We start from the raw sequence: 9,104 nt of genomic DNA on the forward strand, positions 1-9,104 counted from the left end.
CTAGTATTGAAATACTTTCCGAGTATATGAGTACCTACTTTATATTACGTTCATGTTATATTGAGTATACTGCTAGCTTATCTGAGATACACTATACCCACACCAAACCATCTCCAAGATAAGCTAGCCGTATATTCAGTATAACAAGAACATAATATAAAGTTGGTACTCATATACTCAGAAAGTATTTCAATACCAGAAATGTATTTAAAAGAGTATTCTAATAAAAGTACAAATCTTACAAAAGAGGAAAGGAAAGCTAATAGAGCCATACCCGAACTCTTCCGAAGACTTCCGGACTCCTGATTCCTATTCTAATTCTATTCCACTAGCTAGATACTACTAAACTAAACTTGAGAGGAATGAGAGAGCTCTTGCTTGAGGTGTGTGTTGAAGTGAAGAGAGTGAAGCCCTTTTATAGCTAAACTATGACGGTTGTGACGGTTGGAATGGTTGGTAATACCCTCCAACCGGCATTGGGGCTTCATCTCCATTTTCCAGCCAAAACCTGGATCCAACGGAGGCAAGGGAGGTTCGGCCGAACCTGGGGCTGACCCAATCCAGCCCAATTTCGGCTGGCGGCCGGCCTCCTCTGCTGCTTCACTTCGTAGACTTGTGAATTTTGGCCTGATTCATCTTGTCAATTCTGAGTTCTTGGCCCATTCATACACAAGTCTGGTTCTCGACATCGTCCGATTGATTTATCATCTGAGTTGATGTCGATTCTCCTCCACTTTATTGTCATTCTCTGCAAAAGGTTATTAGACCTAATACTAGTGGAATATTATTATTCTAACATATTTATGCATTGCAAGCATCACTAGTTCTCACCTATTTTAGTAATATTGACGGTCGAAACTAGTCGATAACGACCGTCAACACTAACCCTGTCTGACTCGAACCCTGCCGATCTTAGTCGTAGCCAATTCGGACTTTAGCCGATCCTCACTCTATTTCAGGGACAATCTCTATCTCGAACTCCGTCTTGATTCCTCCTTCACGTCCGATCCTTGGATTACCAAATTTGGTCGTTAACAGAACCCCAACGGCAAGGCACCTCCTCCCCTCCCCTCCCTCCCTTCACCCGCAACGCAACAAGACCCCCTTCTTCTTCTCCAGCAAGGCAGCAACCTGGATCGACCAAAGACCAATGGAGCTCTCGGAATCCTCCTCCAACGCAAATCTTCTTGGACAATCTTCCAAAGTCAGAAAGTCAAACCCGCCACACGCCTAGTAGACTTGCGCGGGGGAGGGAGAAGGCAGCGGCGTTCCCGGAGTCCACCGTGCGGAGCGAGCACCTCGCAGCGATGGCGACGGCGAAGGCGGATGATCTCCTAGCGCCAGCAGAGGAGACGAGCAGCGTCGGTGGTTGGATTGGGAGTCCGCCGCGTGGAGTCCTCCCTACGCCAACAACGGTTCAACGGAGGCGGAACATCGCGCGGAGCGGGCACCTCCCGGCGACGGCGACGTCGGATGACCTCCCAGAGCCAGCAGAGGAGACGAGCGGCGTCGGCGGTTGGATAGGGAACCCTAACCCTAAATGCACCTCAAATCGCGGAGACGAACGACGAGCGCCGTCTACGCGCCGGCTCTGACCTGTGCCTCGTCACCCACCTCGCCCGCCGCCATCGCGCCTCCGCCGCCCCCTCCTTCCCCTAACCCTAACCGCACCTCAAATCGTGCCGCCGCGCGGAGTCCTTCCCGCCAGCGGCGGTTCAACGAAGACGGTAGCGGCGGGGGACTGGATGTCGTGGGGGATTGGATTTGTTTTTTTTTTTTGCATTTTTATTCTGTGGCGACGTGGTCAGCCGATGGTGCACGCTTGCGCGGTTTGTTTGGGCCGGATGACAGGTGGGTCCCATGGGATAGTGGATATGAAGGATTGCAGAATTATGGATGAACTCGTATTTTTTATATTAGTATAGATGACTGCAATTAATTGTTAACCACGAGCCATTTTTTTAATTTTTTTCAGGCACAATGTATACAGCAGCGAATTTTCAGTCATTTCAAACTGTCGTAGTTATCGTCTCCCCACTTTTTTCGGATAGTTTTTTTTTCTCGCCGGCGACAGTGAGCGCCCTTCTTCTCTCGTCGCCCGTGCAGCGGAGGTCGCCCGCGCCGCCGCAAGTTCCTTCCAGGCGGGGAGGTAACATGCTACACAACACCGCCCCCAAAACATTTTCCCCTGTTGGATGGCGACTTGGGCGCTCCATCGACTACTGGATGGCACCATGCGGTTGAGGCTGCGACACCCCCCACCCCCACACCCCCCCGCCCTGTGGCACCGTCGGCTGCCCCTTTGTCGCCGACATCCATCCCATCGCCGGATCTAGGAGAGCTTCGCCCGAATTCTCTTCTGATTCTTGCGTGTCGGTGGTGGGTGGAGAGCAGCGGTACCAACGACATTTGAAGCACAGAGGGTGGCAGGATTCGGAGAGGAGGCTGCGGATCAGGGGTCCGATGGGTCGTTCTCCCTCCTCCCTAAAGCGGTGGCGAAGGATGTCAGTAAATTGTTGTTGGCGTTGTGCGCGGCAGGTCAGCGCCGCCAAGGAATACAGGAGGTCCGTGTAGCGGCTGTAGTCAATTGAAATCTATTTCAGGTACAGCTCGTTAGTTCCTATCAACTAAGGCTGTGTTTAGATCCAAAGTTTGGATCCAAACTTCAGTCCTTTTTCATCACATCAACCTGTCATACACACAACTTTTCAATCACATCATCTCCAATTTCAACCAAAATCCAGCCTAAGTAGTAGCGTTATATGGTATCAGTAGTTTTTTTATCAGCCTGTATTGGATTGCACCGTCGTTTTGATTTTGGATGAGCTATGTGCCTGTGTTGGCTGTGGGGATGCGGTTTTGTTAAGATTGGGTAGTAACAACTGATTAATGCCTGCCGACGGAAGGGCATGCATTTCAATTGGCAGCCAACGGGATGAAGTTAATATATGTCAGGTACCTAACAGAACTAATCTATTCATGTGTTTTGTATCCGTGTATTGAGTGGACACATCCAACCTAAACACATTAGAAGTTGTTTGGTGGATGGCTTCGCTTGGTGCTATAAGTGTATACGTGATGAATCATGCATGCAGGGCTGTTCTTAGCTTCTGAAAACAATAGAAGAACTAGGATGATCTGTAGATGTGCACATGTGGCCTAGAGTCAGCTTAGGTGTCGCATTCTCTGACAAACGATTGCTTTGGTAAACCAAGACTGGTGTTTTTTATTAGTACTAATTTGGTTTATTTGATTAGTTGTATATACAATCAATTGTTTCCTGTAAATAATTTTGACTGAACGTTACAATGGAAGTTATTCTATGTCCTCCATGGCATTCAGATGGTAACTGAAAATATATGATCGCTGGTAGGAGTATGTGCTTTCAACTCTGTAGCTTGCAGCAGTTCTCTTGGTAAAAACGAGCCAAAAATTCTCTAATAAGCTTAATCCACACGATCAACAATTCATAAGCCTCTTGATCAACGTTTTGCCACTTATCCCTGATATGTACCACCAAATGCCCATTTAGATTTCCCATGAGCTTGCACTTGCATTAACTTTTGGCTTTTCAGCCTGCAAGCATCACCATGTCCTGTGCAATGCTCAGTTGCTCATAGCCTCATACTATGAGTCAATCCACTAAGGCATCCCTACTCATAGTGCATATATATGGCAAATTTTGGTCTTGCAGGAGCACAATGTAACCCGGTGGACTCGAAGATGATGAAATGCATCATGCGGTGACCTGGGAAACATTGTCGCTAGCGCCGGAGGTATAACTTTCAACAATCACTAATAATGCACCTCTGTTGGTTGTTAGTGCACTAATCTTTTGAGGCATTACTGATTTTATGGTCTGCATGTTTAATAGCGGCCATGCTTGATCCTGGGCTGCCCATCCTGATTCCTAATGCTACCGCCACACAGTCCTGTTCTACGCTGGTTGGTTGGCGAGCCAGCCGCCTCCACTACAACATTCGTCCATCAAAGATGGATCCCGCGGTGAAGAGGAGGATATGCTGATCTGAATTTCTTTGATGATTTTTGTTGGAGTGTTTATATCCTTTGTAACTTTTTTACTTTTGAGTTTAAGCATATCATTTGTTTATTGTATAGTGTGTCTGAATGTAACAGAACCCGTGTGTAAAAGAAAATATTGTCAATAGAGGCTACAATGTTAACTGGTAGCTTGGTTTTCTGATGAATACAAGTTAATTGGTAATGTAGTGTGGAGGTGAATAATATCTGACCGGCAGTGATTTATTTACTCACGGGCTGACATACTGTTGTAGGGTCAAAACAAGTAATTTTTTAACTCACCGTGTTAGGCTCCAAAGTAATTTATTTACTCGCGGTCTAACAGGGACGAAATAACAAGGAATGATTTTTTTACTGGAGGAACGGAAAGAAGAATCGAACGAGAGCGAGAGAAAAGCGGGAGTGGGAGCGTGCGCCAAAATAAAAAAATTACTCGTGGCTGTAGGCTTCAAAGTAATTTTTTTACTCGCGGTCTAACAGGAAAGAACGGAATAATAGGCGAAAAACTTTGACTGGAGGACCGAGATGAGGGGTGGAACGAGAGCGATGCGGTGGAAATTTTTTTCCGGGATCGGGAAAAAACGGAAAACCCAGAGGCAGTGATGAGAGTCGCGCTACTCATATATACATACATGTATACATATATACATATATGTATATATTAGCATGGTTCTCTCTTTAACCATTTTCCTTTGGGATTAAATAAATTCGATACATTGGAACACTTCCGGATGAAATGCTACAATTATATATCCCTGCGCTTGCGGATTACTTAAGTAACCATAAATATACTAGGACTATTTGTACGCTATTGTTGGGAATGAATATTTCTATTAATGTCGTTAAGAAATACCAACAAGCATTTCTAGCGCTGTTGCCAGGAAGATTAGTAAAAAGAGATTACTATCAGCTAATAATTATACATAGATAATTACCTCTGCATAATCATTATCCTTTGCAGGGTAACCTTGATTGTTTTCACTTGTGTCGTAAAAATAGGGTAGTGTATGACTGATTTCAATCTGCCAGAAAACTTCAACGAAAATCTAGAAGATTTCTTCCGGGGCGTCAAACCACGCGTTGTCCATCCGCAGAAGAAGCATTCGGCTCGGAAACCAGCCATCCAAGTGCCATCCGAGCTTTCGGCTGAAAAGACCCTTCGTGAATTCGCTGCTCCATCCTGATGTGACAATGGTTACTACAGATACAACCATTGCTCACATCATGGATGAACAAGAAGATATCAAGATCAAGTTCTCCAAGTGCTGGAATCCGATTTGGCCACATGCTACACTGCTGACTTTAAACAGTAGCCGAATCTGCATACGACCTCCGTTTTCGTCCTATGAGTACTTGATGGAAAATCTTCTTTCCAACGGATCCAGCCTCATCTTAGAATTCACTCTCGTTTGGCCGCAATCACAGAAGCAAGGTGATGCTTCACTAGTAAAGGCCTATGGGCTTGTAACTACGTCTAGGACCCCAGCCCAAGTGGGGCTTATGTGGGGTGCGCCCCAATCTGGTGGAGCACAACCCTTGGACCCTCTTGGTTGTCCTCCCACCTCTATAAATAGTTAGGTACCCCTTCATGGTTTCTCGGGTTTTGTTAGATTAAAGTTTAGCCATTGCTACTCGCTTGCAGCGCGCATGTCGGCTAGACCGTCCGTCTGCTTGTTCTTCGGAACCCCAATTTATCAATTGTATTCAATTTCTATTTGCAATATCAGATTGCTTTTATCTTGTTCTTGCTTGTTTCTTCGATTTGCTCGCAGGAATAAGCTTGATCTACACCAGCAAGATCAACAACCCACGAAGAGGTGTATCGATCACAAATGCGCAACACAACGTCTTGTACGGTTGTAGTCGGATCGTCAACATGTCTCCCAAATCGTAGTTATCTCAACTCACCGAAATATCGGGCCAACAACTGCCTTGAGTGTCAAGAGGAACTCAGGGTTTATCAGGTGGTATCAGAGCTTTCGTTGCTCGATGAGTTTTTATCTACCCATACCCATAACAAAAGAAAATCCAGATAAAAAAATTGTATCATTTACCTCGCCATATTGTGCCATTCCATTGTTCTTTTCAGCTTTTGCTTTGTTGAATTTTGTGTTGCATCGTCAGGTCATGTTGCTAGTCATAGCGTCCTTCGTTTAGAGTTTCAAGTTCTGGTCATGTTTTGTACCACAGTCATTGTCGCCTCCGTGTCTCTGTTGTCGTCGGGACCTACGAAAATGGAATCGGCTTGCTGCTGCGGTTCCATTTTTCTAGTTTTAGGAAGTTTTTGTCGGTCAGTCTTGGAGTTGCTGAGTTGCATCTAGAGTCGGACGTATGCATTTGGCCGTGCTTGTTGCTGTTGCGCGTGTGGTAGATGGAAGGGGTGTGGTAGATGGAAGGGAGAGATTAAATTAAATTGGTATTTGTTAGGTTTGGAAAGAAAATAGTAGATTGGATCGGTTTCCCTTTATCTCTCACCAAATCCGGACTCTGTGGTGCCGTATTGTAACACCCTGAAAATTCGACCGACAAAATCAAAACTCTAAAAATTCAGATTTTCAAAAAAACTTTTTAAATTAATTGCATCATGCCGATCTTATTCGTCTATTTTATCTGGATTTGATCTCGAAGATTATTAATCGTGAGTAAAGAATAGTTAATTAGGAATAAACCGTAAAAACAAAATTGGTAAAATACATACAAATTAAAATAAAGATTAGGTGGGGATAGAAATAAATAAAATATTATCGCGACCATATTTGGATCAATTAAATTTAAATACGATGGAATAAGAATTAACCCTAATTAAAACTCAAATAAATTATATAAAAATAAAATATGAGTAATATTAATCTAGGGTGAATTCATTAGTTAAGATAACACAATTATTGAGTAAAATGCATATATGCAAAATTAGGAATTGTGGAATCAAATTTATATGGAAAATACACTAAAATCGGGTTAATTAGAAAACGGCACTGTTCATTGCACCTAAGGTGTTCGACGCGGTCCCCTAACCCAGCTCCTCCTCTTTTCCCCTCTCTCTCGTCGCCAGCCGCCGCGCACCGTCGCCCTCGTCGCCTACCGCCGCGCCACCGTCGCCATCGCCATCTCATCGCCGCGGCCGCGCCGTCGCTGTCGCGTCCCGCCCCGCGCCGCGCGTGCATCCCATCGCCGCCTCGCGCCGCGCGCCACCACTGCCGCGCCGTCGCCGTCGCCATCCCGTCGCCGCGTGCGCGTTCCATCGCCGCCTCGAGCCGGGCCGCTGCCGCTGCCACGCCGCGAGCCCGCGCCACGCCACGCCGCGCCGTCCCATCGTTGCGGTCACGCCGTGCCGTCGTGTCGCCGCCCATCACATCCCGCCTCGAGCCGCGCGCCAGCGCTGTCGCCGTCGCCATCGACGTCCCATCGCCGCGCGCGTCTCATCGCCGCTGCCGCGTCGTCGCCGTCGCGTTCCGCCTCGCGCCGCGCGTGCGTCCCATCCCCATCTCGCGCCCCGCGCCGCGCCACTGCCGCCTGCCGCGCCTCGCGGCCCGCGCCGCGCCGCTGCCGCCTGCCGCGCCGCGCGCCGTCGCCATCGCCCGTCGCGTCGCTCGCGCCACGCAGCCGTCGCGTCGCCTCGCTCCGCGCGCCCCCACCTCGCGCCCCGCGCCGCCGTCGCGTCTCCCCTCTCCCCTCTTCCCCTTATCTCATCCCCTCTCCTATATAAACCCCACTATTCCCACTCTTTCCCTCCATCCTCACCTCCTCTCCTCTACCCACTCCACCACGCCGCCGCGTCGTCGCATGGAGCCGCCGCGCCGCTGTTGTCGTGCCGCCGCGCCGCCACCTTCGAAGCCGCCGCGCCGTCGCCCCGGAGCCGCCGCGCCGTGCGTCGCCGCCTTGCGCCGCCGTCGCCGTCGTCGCCGCCACCGCCGCCGCCGGTGAGCCGTCTCCCCCCCTTCACCTCGCGCCCACCGCCGTCGCCGCCCGGGGAGGCAAAGAGCCGAGAGAGAAAGAGAGAAACCGAGGGAGGGAAAGAAGAAGGAAGGAGGAGAGAAACCGGGAGAGAGAGAGAAGGAAAAAAAAAGAAAAAGAAAGAGAGAGAGAGAAGGAAAAAAAAGAAAAAGAAAGAGAGGGAGAGAAGGAAAAAAAAAGAAAAAGAAAAAGAGAGACTGGCAGAGAAGAGAAAGGGAGGGAGAGAAAAAGGAGAGAAAAAGAAAGAGAGGGAGAGAAAAGAGAGAAAAAGAAAAAGAGGAGAGAAAAAGAGGGAAAATAGAAAAGAAGAAAAGGAGAAAATAGAAGGGAAATTGGGGGAGAAATTAGGAGGATTTAGGAAATAAAAATGGTCGGGGTTAATCATAGATTATTTTTGGAAATTCCTCGAGCGTAATAGTATTTCGGTCGAAATTCCGAGTTAATTATAAAAATATGTTTCCTGATCAGATTAGATTAAAATTGGTAGTAATTTAGATATAAATAATAACTAAACAATTAGATGAATTCTTATAGATTATTATAGATTATTTTTGGTAATCTTTATAAGTCATCGGTTCACGGTAGAAATTCGGATTTAATCACTAGGAATTTTAGACGTATATTATATTTAGTCGTTTAGTCCTAGAATAAAATTCAACCGTATAATATTATAAGATAATTTTAGGATTCCGTCCGATATTTAGCTTGCGATAGAAATTTCTCACCTATTATATGGATATAATGCTCGGGTAGATTAAATTAAAAACTTATGACAACAAAATATTTATACCCGCAAAATAGTTTAAATCGAAATTGGGTTTGCCGTAGTTCGTAGATAGTAAAGTTAATAAAAAGGAATCGACTTTCGCATTCGACTTTCATTTGGATTTATTTGGATTTTTATTTGAATTCTAACTGAATTCAAATCAATTTTTGCACGTAACTATAGAGCCCGAGGGAGTTGCGGATCCAAGCGAAGGCCAAGACCCGCAAGACTTTGAGCAAGGCAAGTCATCACTATTCCTTGAACATGTTGATCCCAATTGCGAAATTGTTTTGTTTACAAATAAAATTGCATGCAATGATGAACATCCTACTTGTGATTATGC

General features: G+C 46.6%; 1 long non-coding RNA gene across 1 annotated transcript; it reads left to right on the forward strand.

Moving 5' to 3' along the window:
* The first annotated feature begins 2,016 nt into the window (after positions 1-2,016).
* On the forward strand, positions 2,017-4,190 carry LOC9271758 (uncharacterized). The gene is made up of 3 exons (XR_001539802.3): positions 2,017-2,603; positions 3,695-3,776; positions 3,875-4,190. It is a non-coding gene; the product is annotated as an uncharacterized lncRNA (long non-coding RNA).
* Positions 4,191-9,104: the final 4,914 nt, after the last annotated feature.

This window comes from Oryza sativa, chromosome 9, assembly GCF_034140825.1.
Source record: "Oryza sativa Japonica Group chromosome 9, ASM3414082v1".
NCBI classification, from domain to species: domain Eukaryota; kingdom Viridiplantae; phylum Streptophyta; class Magnoliopsida; order Poales; family Poaceae; genus Oryza; species Oryza sativa.